Source organism: Aegilops tauschii, chromosome 7, assembly GCF_002575655.3.
Source record: "Aegilops tauschii subsp. strangulata cultivar AL8/78 chromosome 7, Aet v6.0, whole genome shotgun sequence".
Lineage (NCBI taxonomy): Eukaryota > Viridiplantae > Streptophyta > Magnoliopsida > Poales > Poaceae > Aegilops > Aegilops tauschii.
The window spans coordinates 48,878,848-48,900,041 of NC_053041.3; positions in this window are offsets into that span (position 1 = coordinate 48,878,848).

Genomic DNA, 21,194 nt, shown 5'->3' on the forward strand with positions numbered 1-21,194 from the left:
ACAACGGGCGTTGTCAGCCTGCATTTGTAGGATTGTGTCGATGTCACTGTTGGACGGTTGATTTCTGAGGTAGAACTGCCCCGAGGTACGAAGGACATCTTGATGGATGATTTCCGCAAACTCCGACTGGATGCGAAAGAATTCTTGTCTGATGTCCGCGTCCTGGATTGCCGACACGCTCGCGGCCCAATCTTTGAGTCTACTCGGTAGCAGTAGTTGATGATGGTCCCGTACGATCGCCCGCATGTGATGGATGGCGTAGTAGGCACCCTTCTGACCGCCAGGCGGCTGCTTGACGCAGCAGAACGTCGTATTGTGGGAGAACACGTGCTTGCCGTACTTACGAATAGGCCTGGTGAAGGTGCCTCCAGATTTGACGTAGCCGGGGAGAACATCATCAAGAACCTTCTTGACATTTGTGTAGTCTACGTTCGACTGACGGTCCGGGTCGAAATACGTGGCCATGGAATATTTGGGGCTTAGGAGGATGAGCGTGCAATGTGTGTCACTGCAGCAAACATGGAATGTTAAAAGAAAAACGATCGAAATCTAAGAATTCATATGTTACGGGGCGGTTGAGGGGAGGACTTACTTGGGAAAGTAAGGCACGAGGAAGTTGTCCTTATCTTGGTTTGCCAGAATGACGCCTTCGAGGTAAGAACTCGCGACTTGCCGGTCCCCAGCGCTGCCCAAGATCTTGGCACGCATGTAGAAGGGGTCGACTATCACGATGTCCGGGGTCTTGTCGCGAATGATCCGCATCTCCATACTCAGCGAAAATAGCCGAACGAAGGTGTAGTGCAGCGGATGAAGGTTCAACATAGTGTGGATGTCATCAAACCGCAGGACGATTGTACCCCCGATGGAGTTATCCACAAAGCCCTTGCCCTCTGGCACCTTGGCCGCGAAAACCGGGTATGCCACATCCTTCTCTCGGAGACGCCGCTTCTCCAAAGAAAGAACACTGTCATGCAGACTCCGCATAGCACCGGTTGCAGCATCGAGCATATTTCTCGGTAGCATCGGCCTACCCGCCACATGCACCCTCCTCGAGATATCCACAGTTGAAGGTGGCCCGTCCTGAGCACGGATCGTACTCGGTGCCGGCTGGCCCGCACCCTTGTTAGTCTTTCTTTTGTGTGCCTTCTTCTTGATCTCCTGTAATGGGACCGAGTTCTGCTCACAGACCGCCTTCTTGAGTGTGTTGGGGCTGATCATATTTCGCACCTCGCCTATCTGAGGCTCGGTGAAGTCGGCAGCTGGAGGCGTCTCTTGAGAGCTGAACTGCAGACGACGCCTGTTGCAACTTGGCTTCTCCGCGGTACCAGCTAGATCGCACACGTCTTTTGTTGGGTTGGGTTCTTGAGAAGGAGGCCCCATGAAGTCGCCACCGTCCCCATGATCGGCAAAGTACTGATCGACGTTGGCAAATGTATCGTCGTCGTCGTCGTTCTGATGCTGTGCCATATGCATGTTTGGATCCAGTGGCATAGGGATGTCCGGCACCGTTGCGGCGGTCTTGCCATGGGGCCGACTTGGCGCCGGCACGACTGGCGGTGTTGTCTTTGGGGTGGTGTCCCCCGCCCCCAAACGAATCTGGCTCTTCGGCCAAAGCAGGGGCCAGCTCAGGCAGGCGCTGAGGTTCATCACGTCATCATCGTCGGCCCCGATGGGTCGAATCGGAGGTAACACCTCGTCGCAGCCTGGCAGCACCCGAACCAGTTGAACCCTAAACAAGTTGGGTGGCAGCTGGGTACCGTGGAACAAGGGGTTGCCCGGTTGAACGATTTTGCCCTTGGCGACATCGACCAACTCGTTGTTCACGAAGTGCAGGAGAGTGCACGGAACGTCGGCGGCGCCCTGCGAAAACATGTAGGGCGTTAGGGATGCCCAGTCAAAGGCAAGGAGATGAAGTCCTCGGCCGAGAGAGGCTTAATTAGTTACCGTGATGATGGCGTCGAGCTCGGCTAATGTCAAGGCACCGCCAACGGCGGGTGTGCAGTTGACGGAGGGGCCGCTTGCTGCAGAGGTGCCGGCCGGCGTACACCCGGGTGCATTAAGCTCCCGTGCCGGCGTCGGAGACACCAATGCCGGCTCCGCCGGAGACACCAATGGCCCCGCCATCGCGTTCTGCGAGTTGCTGGCCGTGAAGCTAGGAATCGGGGGCGGCCCCTGTTGGCCGCCCGCAATCCACGCACTAATCCCCTGGATCAAGGTAGGCACAATGGCGGTGATCGTCGCTCCGAGTTGTTGTTGCACTTGCTCTTGGACAATCTCCAGAATCCGCGCCACCTGTGCCCTGAGTTCTTGAACCTCGCGCGCCTGGCTTTCCGAGCTGGTCTTTTTCTCCTTTCGCCCAGCAGTGTCATAGTATGACGACCATTTTGTCGACAAGCCTTTGCCGGCCACACGACCAGATGACGTCGGCTTACTGAGCTTATCCTTGTTCTTCATTACATTCAACGCCCTATTTAGAGTGGTGTCCCAAGGGTTGCTCTTAGTCGACCCCGCGCTACTGCTTTCAGTCGCCTGCGGAAGGAATGTGAACCATTTAGAAATTTGGCTTCATTATTTAGAATGCAACCATATGGAGCTAATTACGAGGGGGTGTATTCCTTACCAGAACAAGCTCAAGCGCCCTGGTCTTCGGATCTGTGGTAAGCTCCTTTGTTTTCGGGTCCTTCTTGTACCGGGCCCTAACAAAGTTCTTGGTCTGCTTGTCACCGTATTTATCGAAGAGGGGCGGTAGGCCTTGCTCGGCACGGTCCGCCTCCTCCTTGTCCCATATAGGCTCCGCCACTCTGTAACCGCCGGGACCGAGTGTGTGTTCCCCTAAGTTCAGCTCCCGCATTTCTTTCCCCCACTTACTTGATTCGGAGTTTGCGGTGCTCGAGCAATTGATCTTGAAGTCGTTGTAGTCATCTTCGGTGATCGAAGGATTTTTCTCCTTGATCTTCTCATAACTCTCACCTTTCTCGATCATTCTCTTCACATTGCTTTTCCAAGTAGACAGGGCCTTGCTCATCTTCGTGAGGGCAGCATTGTTCACTTTATTCCCTTTGAGGCTTGTGTTTTCAAATTCAGCGGGGAACTTGTATCGTTCGTGCAGCTTCGTGAAGAGGAGGTTGCGCAAATTCCCTCGGTCAGGATGCCTCAGGTTCTCGGTGTTGATCGAGACGGTGCTCCGGAGAATGCACCCGAGCTGAAGCGAGTACCCCTTGACTATTCGTTCGGGCGCCGTTGGATTCCCGTCGGAGTCCACTTCAGTAACTTCCTCCTTGAGGGTGCGGAGCACGGTCGGGCGCCGGTCCTTCCGTTGCCTCTTCGGTTGGCTGCCATCTGTGCGTGCGCCACCATCATCAGTGGTGGCATCCTCGGCGGCACCATCAGTGGTGGCATCAGTGGGGTCATCCTCGGCGGTACCATCAGTGGTCTCAGGATCGGTGGGGAAGGCGGCATCCTCATACAAGTGAGGTTGTTCCTCCATCTCCTGGGACAGCTTCCAGAATGGCTTGACGCTCGAACCCCCAGCCTCATCGTTGTTGGCCATGTTTCTCTCTAAATAGGAACAAAGTTTGGTCAAAAAGTTGGTTATTGTCAAGGAACAAGATCATGGTCTCATCATTTAGGGTTTGTCGACACCGAGGCATCCTAAAAGCTAAGCTTTTATCATTGAGGGTTTTTTCGACGCCGAGGCACCCTAAAAGCCTAAGCTTTCATCATTTCGGTTTTTATCGACACCGAGGCACCCTAAAAGCCATGCATTAGTCACAAGTACGCCGGGGCACTTGATCCTACTTAATTAACTACTAAGATACCCCGGCCCATGCATTAGTCACAAGTACCCCATATGTCCTATTTTTAGCAAAGTCATGCTAAAATTCACGGAAAATTTTAGCATGACCTTTGTTGAAAATAGGACATATGGAGTACCCGAATTTGCCGGAACGGAAGTTAATCGACATTCCGGCAAACTCAAGGGCCTCTCGGGTGGACAAGGCAAAAAAGGCCTCCATCACAACATGGAAAATACATTGGCATGTGAAGAGGTGAAACAATATATGCATCTCCAAGCAGTATCATTCAACATTTTGGACAAAACACTACACTTGAAAACTCCCCAACCACAATGAATAAGTGTAATGAGCTGAATATGCATGCACGCTCCGCCTTTCGTATTGGGATTTGTCACTAAAAAGACGCGGAGTTTGAAATTTGAACCAAGTAAAGCAAAGAGGGAACCAATCATATATACTTGCTAGCTCGCCAATATGAATACTCTACTTCAAGATAGTTGGCCAATATGATCATTCCAGGTAACTTAGTTCCATTTTTTTTTCTCAATGTCTATTTAATAACATCTCAGAGAAAGAACACTTGACATTGTATTTTTTTGAACTGCGGATTATTCTAAGTACAGCCAAAGACAGCCCAAAGAACTAGGCCACCACCCTAACCATCCTATACAACTAGGCCACCACCCTAACCATCATTTTTCTTTTCTATACATCTTCTTGACCATCTACTACAATTGATACATCCTGTCAAGAATGGTACACATCACCATATATTGCAAAGATGTACTGGTCAGCAGCAATTTTAACAAGATGTACTGGACAGCAGCAAATTGAGCAAAAAAATGTACTGGACAGCAGTATATACAGGGGGAGAGGAAGAGGGGTTGGTACCTTGGGAGAGGAGGGTGTGCTTGGCTCTGCCGCCGTGCCTGAGTAGCAAGCACCTACGCCCCTGCCTTGTTCCACTTGTATCCTGCAGATCGAGAGAGGATGAGATGAATCAGATCAGTTGCTCATGCTTTTTACAAATTGTAGCTACTGTTTTTTATACCTAAACAAAATTGCCCTAGCTATATTTGCTACTGTTTTTATACCTAATTTTTTGCTACTGTTTTTTTAATTTGCTACTGCTTTTTTTTATTTGCTACTGCTTTTATACCTAAACAAAATTTCCCTAGCTATATTTGCTACTCTTTTTTTATTTGCTACTGTTTTTATACCTAATTTTTTTGCTACTGTTTTTAAAATTGCTACTATTCTTTTAAAATTGCTACTGTTTTTTATGCCTAAACAAAATGGTGCTAGATTTGGGGTTTGAATCGGAGGATTGTTTGGAGTGAGTGAGATGTGGGAGCATATTTGAAGGTGATGGGGTGGAAGAAAGGAAGCAGGGGAGGGGTGGGGAGTGAGTCCTTCCTTTCTTGGTGGTAGAGCAACAGCCAGCCAGACCACCTATACCCAAGCTAACCACACCACACACATACACACATACAAATATATTCTCTGACTCCCCTTGCACAACACAAAGATAGATAGATACTCCTAGATTAGATTATTTCCATGGTGATGATGCTTATGCTGATGATGCAGAGAGAGAGAGAGGGACAGAGACAGAGAAGAATATGAAGAGGAGGAGGAGGAAGAAGATCACAGCTCCCTTTACGTGAGCACAATGCCTACTGGAGAGGAGAGGAGTAGCAGTACCCCACACCTTTTCCTGCTCCCCTGTTTGCTTGCTTGCCACTTTACACTCGTTTGCATTGCACTACACACTCATCCTCTGCTTGCTCATCACCAACACCCCACTCTTCATATTGCTAGCTACCTGATCATCATCATCACACTCTCTACTCTCCAAATGCTATTCCAAGTGCAATGTGGTAGTACTACTACCACTATTCAGCAATTCAAAATCAAAATCAAAATCTTGCAAAGGGGAATCATCAAATCAAATTAACTGTTGGCAGCATAAGAACAGGGCAACACTGCTTTGCTTCATCTAAAATTCTTGGCAGCTACCCTTCATGATTTTCCTCTTTAACATTCATATATATATACATATTCATAACCAGTTTCAGTCAGTGTCTTGCACAAAGTCATGATTATTCATTGCCATTCTGTTAGGTTAATGGATGTTTTGACCAAACGGAGCAGGGAAAAGACCATATTGCCCTATGTTATTTGTTTTGCTTTTGACACTCCAGTTTTCGCCAAATATTGCTTTTGCCACTAGAGTAACATCTAATGTTACATAGTATTTTAGCATGACCTATTTGAAAATCTGACATCACAAATCTGAAATAAAGTAACATGACTCCTTGAAATTTGGCCAATATGATAAGTGGCATATTACTCCAGTTAGCGACATATTTTCAGTGATATGGAATTTGGCCGATATGATAAGTGGCATATCACCCTTGGTTGCAAGCTGTTTAAATGGGTGCTGATGCTGTCTAAATGGCCATCAAGCAATATGATAAAAAAGGAAATGAACTTAAAACGAGAGCAAGTATTGACTTAAAATGAGAAGATTAGCAAGATTAGGTGTGATGCAAACTACTCCAGTTAGCATGAAGATTAGGAGTTTGTACCATAACCAGAACTTAAAATGAGAGCAAGTATTGACTTGCTGATGTTTGAGCACACTAGTTAAGCACTGGTAACTAGAAATTTTCGTCCATACTTCTGTTGTGTTCTTCAATGCAAATTGACCAAGCTGGATACATGTCTCATGTTTAAGGATACATTTCACTTTTCTTTACTAATAACCATTTGGAATAGTATTTGAATACCTAAAGAACTGATTGTTATCGATCCTGAATATTCATTATTTAAACCATTCTGTTTTTCAGTCTATTACATTCTTCTTCACAAATCTACTCCATAGGCAGTCCTTGATCACGCTTTTCTTCAGAACACATTCTGTTTTTTTTTGTTCAGAACACATTCTGAACAAAACATAGGTGGGTTATAACTATTAAGTTTTTTGCTCTGAACACAATCATTCACATGTCGCCGATGATGATATGAGTTCAGGCCGGAGGGGGAGGGAGAGGTGGGGGCAGCACCTGAGGAGGCGGAGGAGGCCGGAGGGGACAAGGAGGAGGTCGGAGCGGTGCGGCGGTGGCGCGGACGAGGAGGAGGGCGAGGACGAGGACGACGGGGCGGCGGCGTCGGGAGAGGAGAGGGGAAGGGGATCGAGGGCGACGTCGAGGGGCGAGGAGGAGGTCGGGGCAGCGGCGTCGGGAGAGGAGAGGGGAAGGGGCAGCGGCGGCGGGGCGTCGGGGCGGAGACGAGGACGACGGGGCGGCGTCGAGGCGGCGGGGCAGCGGCGTCGGGAGAGGAGAGGGGAAGGGGATCGAGGGCGAGGGCGAGGGAGAGAGAGGGGATAGGTTTGGGCCGGGGATAGGCGAGGGCGAGGGCACAATACTAATGGCGCACCACCCCTCGGTGCGCCATAAGTACATCCATACTAATGGCGCACCTCACCCTGGTGCGCCATTAGTATTTTTTTTGATTTCTGCTCGAGCCAACGGGTTATCTTCCACCTGACCTGGTCCACACCAAGTTCCCTCTACTAGCTCGACTGGTCAGCAGCCAGTTCTCACACCAGGAGGTCCTGGGTTCGATTCCGAGGCTCCACAATTTTTTTTATGCATTTAAAATGCTGTTTGATATTTATTTGTGTTTAAATATGTTCAAACTTGTTTAATCATAACAGTAATATTTTTTTATAAGACAGTAATAATTATTTAAAAAATATCATCAAACAGTAATGCCGATGGAGCGGGGGAGGGTGCGCGGGGTGCGGGGGGCGGTGGACCGGGGGGTGCTCGGCGGCGAGGGGGACCGGATCTGGCGAGGTGGGATAGCGATCGAGATGGAGGGGGATCGAGATCGAGTGTCCATGAAATTTAAAAATATTCATGATAGTTCAAAAAGTGCCCATGAAATACAATCAAGAAATGAAGGCTACGATTTAAATACAATCGATCTTAGCTAGCTATCTGTTCACGATCATCTTGCCCTTCTTTTTCGCAAATGGAGTTCTTCTGTGGAACGGACGTCCTTTAGGTAGGGTGGTCCTGCTTCTTCTTGTGGTGTATGCTGCTACTTCATCATCGTCGTCATGTTCGATTCTCGGGTAGCCGTACTTGTCGAAGTCTTGCTCATTGGCTACTCCATCCATTCCGATGATCTTCCTTTTGCCTCTCCTCACGACAACACGACTGGGCTTTGACGGGTCGGTAATGAAGAAGCATTGGTCCACTTGGGAAGCCAGTACCCATGGCTCATTTTTCGCGGTGACGTTTGCGCCTGCGGTTTTGGATTTGGCTTCGGGTATAACCATGGTGGTGAAATACCGGTCTTCTTTTAGGACGCTCTTGGCCCATCTGACACGGAACATCGGGACCTTCTCTCCAGCGTAGCTCAGCTCCCAGATCTCCTCGATCCTTCCGTAGTATCTGTCCTTGTCGTTACCGGTGTAGGATTCCATCGTTACCCCGGAGTTCTGATAACCATCGCTCTTCATGTCCTTGGCCTCGGTGTAGAATGTGTAGCCGTTGATATCGTACGCCTCATAGGTCATCAGATTGTGCTCGGCGCCCTGTGACAAGGCGAATATGAGTTGTTCTTCCGCGGAAGAATCCTCATGTAAAGGGTACGACAGAAGCTTCTGCTTGAACCAACGCGTGAAACATGAGTTGTGCTCTTTGAGTATATCTCCGTCCGTCCTATGTTGGCCTCGGTCATTGTACGTCTTCTTAATAAAGGTTTTGTGCTCTACCACCCAAGGATCGACCACGTCTATGTGTTGTAGCGCGACTAGGTTTGCTCTTTCAAAGTCGGCGAGTCGACCCTCGAAGTCGACATGCATTTCGCGGCGACCCTCACGGTGACCCCATCCAGCGAGCCTGCCGAGGTGCCTGTTGACGGGCAGACCAACGGGGTTCTCGATGCCTAGATAATTCTTGCAGTAGGAGATGCACTCTTCGGTCAGAAAGCCCCTGGCTATGCTTCCCTCTGGACGTGACATGTTGCGAACGTATCCTTTGATGACACCATTCATCCTTTCGAACGGCATCATGCTGTGCAGGAACATCGGCCCGAGTTGGATGATATCGTCCACGATATGGACCAGCAGATGCACCATAACGTCGAAGAATGCGGGCGGGAAGTACATCTCAAGCTCGCATAGTATCACCACGATCTCTTCCTGTAGCCTTCTGAGTTGCCCACGCCAACAGACTTCCGAGAGATGATGTCGAAAAAGTTGCATAGGCCAAATAGCGTTTCACGGACGTGCGCGTCCATGATCCCACGGATTGCAACTGGAAGTATCTGCGTCATCAGCACGTGACAGTCGTGAGACTTCATCCCGCTGAACTTCAGCTTCGCTAGGTCTAGGTATCTGCTTATCTTCCCCGCGTAACCGTAAGGAAGTTTTACTCCTACGAGGCAGGTGAAAAACTGCTCGATCTCCTCCTGACTTAGAGTGAAGCACGCGGGAGGGTAGTCATTTCCGGTCTTCTTGGCCTTTTTGCCTTTGCGACGACTTTCCGTGTCCTGCTTCGCCTCATCATCATCATCATCATCATATATAGCGTGAAGCTCCTGCCTGATGCCCATTGATTTCAAGTCTGCCCTTGCTTTCGACCCATCTTTGGTCCTCTCTGGCATGTTGAGCAGGGTACCAAGCAGACTCTCGCACACGTTCTTCGTGATATGCATGACATCAAGGCTGTGAGGCACACGGTGGATCTTCCAGTACGGCAAGTCCCAGAAAACAGACCTCGTTTTCCATACCTTCAGCAGCGGCTCTGGCGCCTTTCGCTTCTTTCCCGGCTCTGGCGCCTTTTGCTTCTTTCCCGGCAGTGGGCAGTCTTTCCAATTTTTCAACAGCTCGTCTATTTCCTCGCCGCTCCTCGTACGTGGGCGTCCTCGGGGTTCGGTTTCACCATTGAATAGATCCTTGTGTTTTCTCCACGGGTCATCGTCGCGAAGCCACCTTCGATGTCCCATGAACACGGTTTTCGAAGACCCGGGATCTCTATCTAGCTGGCGATACGTTGTGTCATCCATGCACCTGACGCATCCAGAAAATCCGTGGACCACCTGCCCCGCGACATATCCGTAACCAAGATAGTCGTGCACCGTCGTGAGCAGCGCGGCTCTCATAGGGAAATATTCTTTCTCTGCAGCGTCACACGTATTGGCTGGCGTTTTCCACATCGTGTCAAGCTCCTCTTTCAGCAGCCCCAGATACAGATTGATGTCGTTCCCTGGTTGTTTCGGTCCTTCGATTAGCATACTCATGTGAATGTACTTCCTCTTCATGCATAACCAGGGGGGAAGGTTGTACATCCACACAAACACAGGCCAGGTGCTATGTGTGCTTCTTTGGCTGCCAAACGGATTGACTCCATCGGTGCTCGCGCCCAGCACGATGTTCCTTGGATCGTTCCCAAATTCTAGGTCTTCGAAGTTCAACGCTTGCCACTGGCTCGCATCCTTAGGGTGACTCAGCATCTTGTCTTTTTTATCTATCTCCGGATCATTTGCGTCATCTTCTCGCTTCTTCTCCTCCCTATCCGCGTGCCAACGCAGGAGCTTTGCTACCTTAGGGTCCGCGAAATACCGCTGCAGACGAGGAGTGATCGGAAAGTACCACACCACTTTTCGAGGAGCTTTCTTCCTCTTCTTGTATCGAGTGACGCCGCACACCGGACATATGGTAGACTCCGCGTGCTCATCCCGATAAATGATGCAATTGTTCATGCACACATGGTATTTCACGTGCGGTAAATCCAGAGGACACACGATTTTCTTCGCCTCCTCCAAACTGGTCGAGCACTTGTTCCCCTTGGGAAGACGTTCGTGCCAGAATGACATGTTCTCGTCGAAGCATGCGTCGGTCATTTTGTGTTTTACCTTCATCTCCAGAGCCATGAGCGTTACTTTCAGGCGGGTATCCTCGGGCCTGCATCCTTCATACAATGGAGTAACCGCGTCTAACTCAAGTTGATCCATCTTGGCTTTCTCTCGGGCGGCAGCTCTTGCATTATCCGTCTGCTTGAGAAGCAGCTCTTGAATATGAGGGTCCTGCACCCAGCCCATCGATGGTCCAGCGTCGTCTGCTCCGCCGGCATCATCATCTTCATGATCATGCCCGTCGTCTGCTCCGGCATCTTCCTCATCATCATGTCCTGCATCTTCTACATGATGACTGTGTACAGCATCACCGTCGTGATCATCTCCTGGGGATTCTTCGTCTTCTCGCCCGCCCGAGCCGCGGTGGTTGTCTTGCTGCCCTTCCTCATTTCTTGCCCGGCCCCCATGGACGACTTCGTAGTCATCTTCATCACCTTGCCACCGATAGCCATCCATGAAACCACGCAAGAGCAGGTGGTCCCGCACCTGCCAGGATTCCGGGTCCGCAATAAGGCTCTTCAGCTTGCATCTTCGACACGGACATCTTATCTCCGTCTCGTTCTTTTGAAGCATCTCGGCCTTCGCGGACCTCAAAAACCTATTCACGATGCCTTCGGTCATCATGCGGACCATGGTCGCCTGCGGGGTAGAGCAAAACGATATTTTAGAACCAAGAAAAAATTTGGCATGACTTTCCCTAAAAATAGGACCAAAAAGAATGCTTAATGCCAAAATTCTCGCCGAAACGAAAATGAATCAACATTCCGGCAAAATATTGGCAACTATCGCATTTCAAATACCGGTACACCTCCAAACACAAACACATATGCAACACCACAAACATATGCAACACCACGAACATACATAGATCTAGCTAGGCCATAAAAAGTGCATGTGCACATTGTTGTAGGGAGAACAACATAAATATAGCTTCCCCCCTTACTTACCTATCAAAACAAGGTAATTTAACCACTTAAATTGAATGAATCTATGATGGAAATGAGGTGAAAAAGAGGAGGCACCCGAGACAAGGAGGAGGTGGAGAGAATGAAGTGGGGAGAAAGTGAGTGTGGGTAGGAGAGGCTGTCCAAAATATCTTGTTGCTGCCCACTTACTAATGGCGCACCAACTCTAAATGCGCCATTAGTAATCCAGGTTACTAATGGCGCACCTTCTGGTGGTGCGCCATTAGTATGTTTGGACAGGCGCACTAGTTAAAAAAAATTTGATACTAATGGCGCATCCTGGGCCAGGTGCGCCATTACTAGTTACAACTAGTAATGGCGCACTGTGTCTGGATGCGCCATTAGTATGTTTGGACAGGCGCACTAGTTAAAAAAAATTTGATACTAATGGCGCACCCTGGGACAGGTGCGCCATTACTAGTTACAACTAGTAATGGCGCACTGTGTCTGGATGCGCCATTAGTACGTTTGGACAGGCGCACTAGTTAAAAAAAAATTGATACTAATGGCGCACCCTGGGCCAGGTGCGCCATTACTAGTTACAACTAGTAATGGCGCACTGTGTCTGGATGCGCCATTAGTATGTTTGGACAGGCGCACTAGTTAAAAAAATTGATACTAATGGCGCACCCTGCGCCTGGTGCGCCATTAGTAGTTTCAACTCTAATGGCGTATCAGAAGGTGGTGCGCCATTAGTATATACTAATGGCGCACCGCTTGTCTGGTGCGCCATTAGTGTCAATCCCATCTATAGCCCCTTTTCTAGTAGTGAGAGTCGTAGCATGAATCTAGGACTTGATTCAAAGAGGAAATAACATGGGGAAAGTAGTAGAGACCGGATACCCAACCGGTCTCTTGGTTGAAAAGGGAAATAATGGGAAAACTCAGTACAAACTGGATAAAGAACAAATCTATTATTGGTTGGAAAAAGGATAGAAAGTGGTGGCTGGTGGACAAGTCAACAGAGTATGTCCAGGATTAGATTTGCTGCCCTCACATAGTAAAAGGTCTTCAGGATTAGATTTGCTTTCCTCACATAGTAAAAGGTTTCCGGGATTAGATTTGCTGCCGTCACATAGTAAAAGGTCTCCAGGATTAGATTTGCTGCCCTCACATAGTAAAAAGTCTCCAGGATTAGATTTGCTGCCCTCACAGAGCATGAACAAACTCGGCATCACCACTTTATGCCTCCTTGTAGGTACATTGTGCTGATGCGTCAACTATTGCATGTCCTTATACCAACCTTTTGTTGTTGTTAATGTAAGGGCGCATGTAAAATGAAGCGATCACACTGTTACCTTAAGGACATGTCTAACCAGTGTTATTGTTAATCTAATGCCTCCAGTGATATGGTGCAATTAAACTGTGTTACAAATGGTACTCCTGCTGTTTTCCCCAGTATGATAAGTAAGTTGCTTCTTTACACTGCTGAGTGACCTGGTGTCCCCATGGCCCCATGCCCTTAAACCAACTCTTTAGCTGTTGTTGATTTACTGTATATGGTAAACAACCAATGCCACCATTAAGTAATCCCATATTTGACTAATGTCATAGTTGATCGTAATGCTTCCGGTAACATGAAGCATTGCTGACGTTTTAAAATTTCTACTGTCCTTGCGTGATTGCCATGAACATATTTAAGATGCCTCTTTTCATTGTTTCATATATTCTTATTGACCAGCAACTGTTTACTTTCTATCTTTTTGTGCAGATAGGGATATCCATTTCACCTTGTTGCTATTGTGAACTTTTCGTGAACTACACAAAATACTTTTTTTGGAATGAGTGTCTTGTGCAGTTCAACTAAAATGTCACATGGGCAGCATCTCTCAATTTTGATGGAACTGCACAAAATGGTGATTAGAGTTTCCAAAATCTCCATCAAATTCTGCTGGTAATCTCGTGCAACATTTTATTAGCTTTTGCAAGATGAGCCGTCACTGTCACCACAATGGCACTTTATTTTAGTGGAACTACACAAAAGGATAAGCAAATTATAGTTGCACCTTACATGAGTAGGACAGCCAACCATAATGTTGCTGAATTTTAGTGCAACTATTAAAGAAGAACCTGCCAGCTTACGAGAGCAAGTACTTCTTGCTAGCTGAATGATGCAATCTTTGCTTCATTTCAGGTGAACTGCACAAAAGGCGCATGAATTGAATCATGGAACTCCAGGCTGGCCTCATTCGAGTGGATTTGCAGGTTCACCACATCGAGTCGTGGCGACATAGGGCCCCTCACACCGGTAGTACTGTCCTTTATCAACACTAGTTGACCCGTTGCGCCAAATGGCGCAGAGACCCGCTAAAGCCATGTTGTCGATGAAAATAGTTTTATTTTTCAAGGGCATATTCGATACTCGTAGTAGAAATTCCATGTGTTAAATCATGCTATTTTGAAAATGTCTATCACATTGCGAAATCCGAGTTCGAAAAAAATTGTGTAACCCATTGCGCCAAAAAAATTTCTAGATGACCAGTTGCGCCAAATAGCGTAGAGTCCCTTTTAAAACCATGCACGCGATGAAAATATTTGCATTTTTTCCACTAATTTTATTTTTGAACAAGAGTAGAGTGTCAATCCCAAAGTGTTAAAAATATTTGACTTTGTCAGTAGAAGTAGGTTTTACCATTAGGAATTAGGGTACTGAAGAGAAAGGAGACACACTATTTTCTACTGACAGTACGAAGGGCGATTCAGGTAGCCCCAACGTTAACAGCTCAGAAGAGATTAGGATGGGCTCGCAGGTAAAAGATCTTCCCCTTGTAAACTTAGTTTGTATCATCTTGAAAAAGGAATTGAGACGCATAGCAAAAGGTTTTGCTTCGATCCTGAAATTTGTTACGACATTGAACGTCATGGCATACAGAAGAACTGAATACTTCAGATTTAGACAGTTGCACTCACAACAATGCAGAGAAGAGGGAGAAATACAAGAAATCATTTTATGGAAATTGAAGTCTCTAAAGCCAGCATACACATGTCAGTTTGGTTTGTTTGATCATATATGGGCATGGTCTGTTGCCACATTTTGAAGGTGAGCTCACACACAATGTCTGAAACATCCTTGATTCCGAGAAAAAAAATGCAGGGGGCGACACTTCCCTTTCAAGAGAAAAAAATGTGAGCGATGATGATTCCTGATCTCACTGAATTCGTGCAAGCTGTACAGCGAAACTCCACATAAAACTAGTAGTCGAGTAGTTGCAGTGCAACATTCATTGTTCGGCCGGTGGCTATAATATTATTATGAAAGACAATGATCATCCTACAAAATGATCTTTCCTGATTATTTGTCACGGTACTACAACTAATCATCCTAAAGTTTCTTTTTTGTAGTAGGTTAAACAAAATTCAGGTTGACGCTCAAACATCCACAATAAAAATTCAGGTTGACGTTGAAACTTGTAGTTGATTTCCTTGCTTACAGAAACAAGCAGCAGGGACATCATCAGATTCAATAAAAACAGCTTTGGCTTCGACCTGTTTGATCAAACAGAGTAAATCATGTCACTATCAGGATCAGATTTCATTAGTTTATAATGGCATCCCACACTAAACTTTTCTAAATCATGCGTATGCAAGGAATCTCTTAAATACTAATCCCTCCGGTCCAAAATAAGTGTGTCATGGTTTTTGAACTAAAACCACGACACTTAATTTGGATAAGAGCATTACCAGGAAAAGGCTATAGCTAATATGGACATTAATGGCGCACCATGTATGTAGCAGTGGCGCACCAGATACAGGTACGCCATTATTGACATATTACTAATGGCGCACCTGGTGTGTGGTGCGCCATTACTAGTTGTGAAAAAAATAAAAAATAAATTGTTAGCAGTGGCGCACTAGGGGGTAATGCGCCATTACTGACATAGTAATGGCGCACCTGTACAAAGTGCGTCATTACTAAGTTTGATCAAGGTTTGATGGAAATGTTAAAAAAAATAAAAGAAAATAAGTTTCCCACGTGATATGTGGTCTAGTTGTTGGAAAAAATTTACAAATATGAATTTCGACTTTATTTGCAAAATCTCTCTGGAATTTAGTAAAATGGGCATAACTTTTGCATACGAACTCGGATTAAAAAGTTTTTTATATGAAAAATCATCTACTCGAAAAGTTACATCCGAATTCAACCGGGGGAACCCCGTTGAAGATTTTCAGAATCCCCCAAAACCTAACAGAGCGAAAGATACGGGGCTTGTAAGATCTAGAGGGGGGAAAATGGAAAAAAAAAATCAAACTTACTAATGGCGCACCATTTGCTAGGTGCGCCACTAGTAACAGAAAAAAAATTGGTTTCGAATTTTTTTTGGAAAAAATGTTCAAAATATGATACGTAATATGACCGGGAAGTATGAAATATTTTTTCAAAATTTCATCACACTCATGAACATGAACAAAGTCATAGACATCAACAAGGTTTAATAGGATTGATATGATAGATATATTAACATGTGCTTGTTAAGTGAGCTGGTGCTGGGGTTGGATAGAACTATGAAGTTAAGCGTGCTCGGGCTGGAGTAGTGTGAGGATGGGTGACCTTGCGGGAAGTTTGACCATGGAGTGTAATTTGACTTGAGATTAAGACCTGAGATTAAGAAATAAACGAAAAAATTGATTTTTTTTAAAAAAAATATTTGAAATTTTTTTCTGAAAACAAATTTAAAAAAAAAAATCAGTAATGGCGCACTTCTATGTGGTGCGCCATTACTAAGTCAGATAGTAATGACGCACTTCTAGGCATAGTAATGGCGCACCAAATGTGCGCCATTACTATTTGTTACTAGTGGCGCACCTATAGTGTGCCATTAATGGCAAAATTAGGTGCGCCACTAGCAGGCCTTTTTCTAGTAGTGGAGGGAGTATAATACACAGGTCCATCCAAAATAAACCAACTAGCATCAACTACAGGGAGTAATCAACACTACTAGCAACCCACAGGTACCAATCTGAGGTTTTGATACAAAGATTGGATACAAGAGATGAACTAGGGTTTTGAGAGGAGATGGTGCTGGTGAAGATGTTGATGGAGATTAACCCCCTCCCGATGAGAGGATCGTTGATGATGACGATGGTGATGATTTCCCCCTCCCGGAGGGAAGTTTCCTCGGCAGGACAGCTTTGCCGGAGCCCTAGATTGGTTTCTCCAAGGTTCCGCCTCATGGCGGTGGGGTTTCGTCCCGCAAGCTTTCTTCTGATTTTTTCCAGGGTAAAAGACTTCATATAGCAGAAGATGGACACTGGAGGCCTGCCAGGGGGCCCACAAGGCAGGGGGCACGCCCAGGGGGGTAGGGCGTGCCCCCCACCCTCGTGGCCAGGGTGTGGGCCCCCTCTGGTATTTTCTTCGCTCAGTATTTCTTATAAATTCCAAAAATAACTTCCGTGGAGTTTCAGGACTTTTGGAGTTGTGTAGAATATGTCTATAATATTTGCTCCTTTTCCAGCCCAGAATTCCAACTGCCGGCATTCTCCCTCTTCATGTAAACCTTGTAAAATAAGAGAGAAAAGGCATAAGTATTGTGACATAATGTGTAATAACAGCCCATAATGCAATAAATATCAATATCAAAGCATGATGCAAAATGGACGTATCAACATGGTCAGCAAAACAAGAGGAATCGGAAGACAACTGTTCGTCGAGAGGCTGACAGTCCCGGGCCCACCAGGTCCATGGTCTAGGTTTTGTTGTTTAACATGGGCAGCCCACGACATGTTTCAACATTTTTTGGATCCAGCAGGTATCAAGCGGCCTCTGAGCCTCCCAACCTAGCTTGTCTATAACATCAGCAACCCAAGTTATGTTTGTTTTTTCAACACGATGCACAGCTCAGTTCTATTTTTCTATAAGAATGCAAAACTGAACCTATGTTTTCCCTTCTATAATAGTATATATATTTATATATATTTACATCTTAATTTATTACATATATATATATAGTAGAAACAACATAAGGTTCCGTTAACCTGTCGTTCGTCCAACCATTTTATAGACCTTCCCACTTCCTTTATTTTTCGTTTTCATTACTCCTATATCTGGATTTTTTTCCCACTTTCTTTTTGATGTAAACTGAGTTTTCTCCCAGTACTTTTCCCTAGAACCAACTCAACTGTCCCACGTCTAGCCTAAAAATTAATAATACCCCATGTCCTATTAACTCATCAAATTAAAATGATATTTCATTTCGTAAATTGAAAGTTCTTACAAAAAAATAATACCCCACGTCCTATTAAATCATGTGTTTATGTTTTTATAACATTTCTCCGTCCATCCCAACATGATATTTTCACCCAGCCCAGCAAGTCCGCGGATTTCGAGAAAAATGCAAATGGGCTTTAAATTATACCATATATATAAACGAGTTGCATAGATGCTACATCATTGTTTCACCCAGCCCACCAAATGGACTAAGAAACAAATGGACTGGCTAACATGTGCGCCAGTAGGTTGAAGCCTAAGCAAGGCGTTGGATTTACATCCAACGGTCGGCATTCTTCTTCAATCTCTCGTCTTCTTCCCCCGGCGCTGCCAGGACCACCTGCTCCAGCCTCCGGCATCCAGCGGCGTTGTTTTGCGCGCCTCGCAGCGAAACGCTACCCCGTCGATGGCCAGGCCATCCCTCCACTCCACACCTCCTGTTATTCTCTGCCAAGTGTAGGCCCACCCCGCACCCTAACCAGTCAAGTTTCCCACTCCTCTCTGTCTGCGATTCCACTGCCGCGTCTTCCCCATCTCCGGGTTGTTCCAGTCTGGGGCCACGCCGTCGTCCATCGCCTCGCTGCGCTCGGCGCGGCATGGTCAACAAATGAGAGTCATCGGAAGAGGACTGTACATGGAGAGCCTGACGGCTGGGACCCACGAGGTCCATGGTTGCACGCAAGGAAAGTTCCTCCTTATTAAGCTGTTTCCTCCCCGTGACAGCTGGGACCCACCGGCTGTATCTTCGCATGGAAGGAAGTGCCTCTTTGTTATGCGAAAAAAACTATTCCTCCCGATGACAGCTGGGACCCGGCAGATTTGGTGGCTGACTTGTGGGCCTACTAAACAGACGTGTACGCATGGCTTTGTCAACTTAATCAACAAATGATTCTAGCAGCTGGACCGTTGGATGTTAATCCAACAGCCGTGCTCCTTCTTCAACCTCTGTTCTTGCTCCTGTCTCCCGTGGGCGGCAGTGCTGCCGCGCACCCGAACCAGTCAAGTTTCCCACTCCTCTCCATCTGCGACTCCACTGTCACGTCTTCCCCATCTCCGGGTCGTTCCAGTCTAGGGCCTCGCCGTCGTCCACCGGCCTTGGTGCGCTCGGCACGGTGTGGTCAACGTGGTCAACAAACGAGAGTCACCGGAAGATGATTGTACGTGAGAGGCTAACAATGGGGACGCACCACGCCCATGGACGCATGCATGCAACTGCATCTTTTTTACCCTGAAAAATAATGTTTTCTCCCCCTGACTGCTGGGACCCACCAGCTACATCTTCGCACGCAAGGAAGTGCGTCCTTATTATGGGCAAAAAAATATCCCCCCTTGACAGTTGGGACCCAGCAGCTATATCTTCGCACGCAAGGAAGTGCGTCCTTATCCTCCCTGACAGTTGGGACCCACCCAGTCGAAGCGTACGTACCGTTGTCTGTCTTGTTGGAACGTGTACGTACATACTGGTCGATTGGTCGCTCTGCAACGATGAATCGTGGCCGAGTAAGTAGCGGCACATGTCATAGTAGAGCCCCCCACGTAGCAGTTCAGGCTGTCCCGTCTAAACCGTGTACACGTACATACAGCCACACGCCAAAAATACGGCCACGTACGTACATACGGGCGGGGTCTCGAACGTCTACTCGCGCATACGTACGGCCAGGGCTCGTCTACATGGCTGGGTCGGAATGGAGAAACTGCGTCGTCGTGTTCATGGAGAGGCAACGGAATGCGTCGTGTTCATCGGGAGGCCATGGAATACGTCATGTTCATTGGGAGCCAACCGGCTTGGACGGAACGGCCGATCGAAACGAGGCGTGGCGTACCGCAGAACAGAGGAAACGGCCTTGTGTTCGACCGGCCACGGTCAAAACGGGATTATGTTCATCAGGAGGGGTTTGGCGTACCACAAAACGGAGGAAACGGACTGCTCTTGGACCTCCTACGGTCGAAACGGGGTCCTGTTGATCGAGAGGGGTGTGGCGTACAGCAAAGCGGAGAAAACGGACTTGTATTGGAGCGCTACGGTCGAAACGGGGGTCCTGTTCATCTGGAGGGGTGTGGCGTACCGCAAAACGGGACTCCACGGGATACTGTTCATCTCCACCGTCGACTGCCTCCACGAGCTACTGTTCATCCACCGTCGACCTCCTCCAGCCTCCACCGCTCCTCCACCGCCTACTGTTCAACCAGCCCTCTCCACGTGGTCCTGTTCAACCACCCCTCCACGGGCTACTGTTCATCCAGCCCTCCACGGGGTCCTGTTCATCCACCCCCAACCGGGGGAAAAAGACACAGCCGCATGTCTTTTTTTGTACTGTATGGTATCGTTCATGCTCGTTCTCGTGGTGATATTGGATACAATTAGTGCTAACTATAATTTAATTGCAAGGACAAGTAGTATTCTGTATGTTCTGACCCACCCGCATTGCATCATGCTAGTACTGGTTCCTTTTAAGTTGAATGTCCAATTTTGGTGCCTGCTACCATGTACGGTAGTCAAGAAAATTTATGTGATTGTGGTGCATCTGATAAACGTACATTATTTTTCAGTATGCAACAGGAACAATAATTCTTAGTCCCGAACCAAAATTTATACTCGTGATTTTGAATTTTGCACTGAAAAGTTCTAGAAATAAGTGACCGGATGGCAAGCTTACTGAGGTAATGTAGAGGTGAATGAATACCGTGACTCTGTTGTCATTGGACTGGGGTTATCGATGAGGCAATACATATATTTAGTCCACACTTTTCATCCCCTTTCTTGATGACCTAGTAGCAGTTTTCTGTGCACTATGCTAATAGTAATTTTGCTAAGTAAAGTAGTTAGCAATGCAAGCTAATCGGCATCAGACCATGTAACAGAAAGATAGTTTGATGTGGTAAAATTGCATGGATAACGGACATACTGATTCGGTGAGCAGCGGCAAGGATATATGCCAGCTCTAAGAAAAAGTATTTATATCTACATATCCACAACACGGGCAGACGCGGATATGTCCTAAAAATGGGATGTGCAGATTAAATCACTATGCTTGATGTTTAAACATAAGTTTGATTCTTCAGTCTTGTTTCAATTCGAGAACACTAATTTCAATCCAGTAACCTACACTTTCTTGAGACTGGATCCAGTTCGTGATTTGTGCCACATTTTGACTTTTTTGTAGGGAAGCAGATAAGAGAAGTCAATCAGATTTTAGTTTCTTGTTGAAGGCAGTGAAACTACCACAACCTTGTTCTTCTAAATGGAGAAAACTAGCGCCACCTTGCCCTCGCGAGTGGCATGCATGACAAATC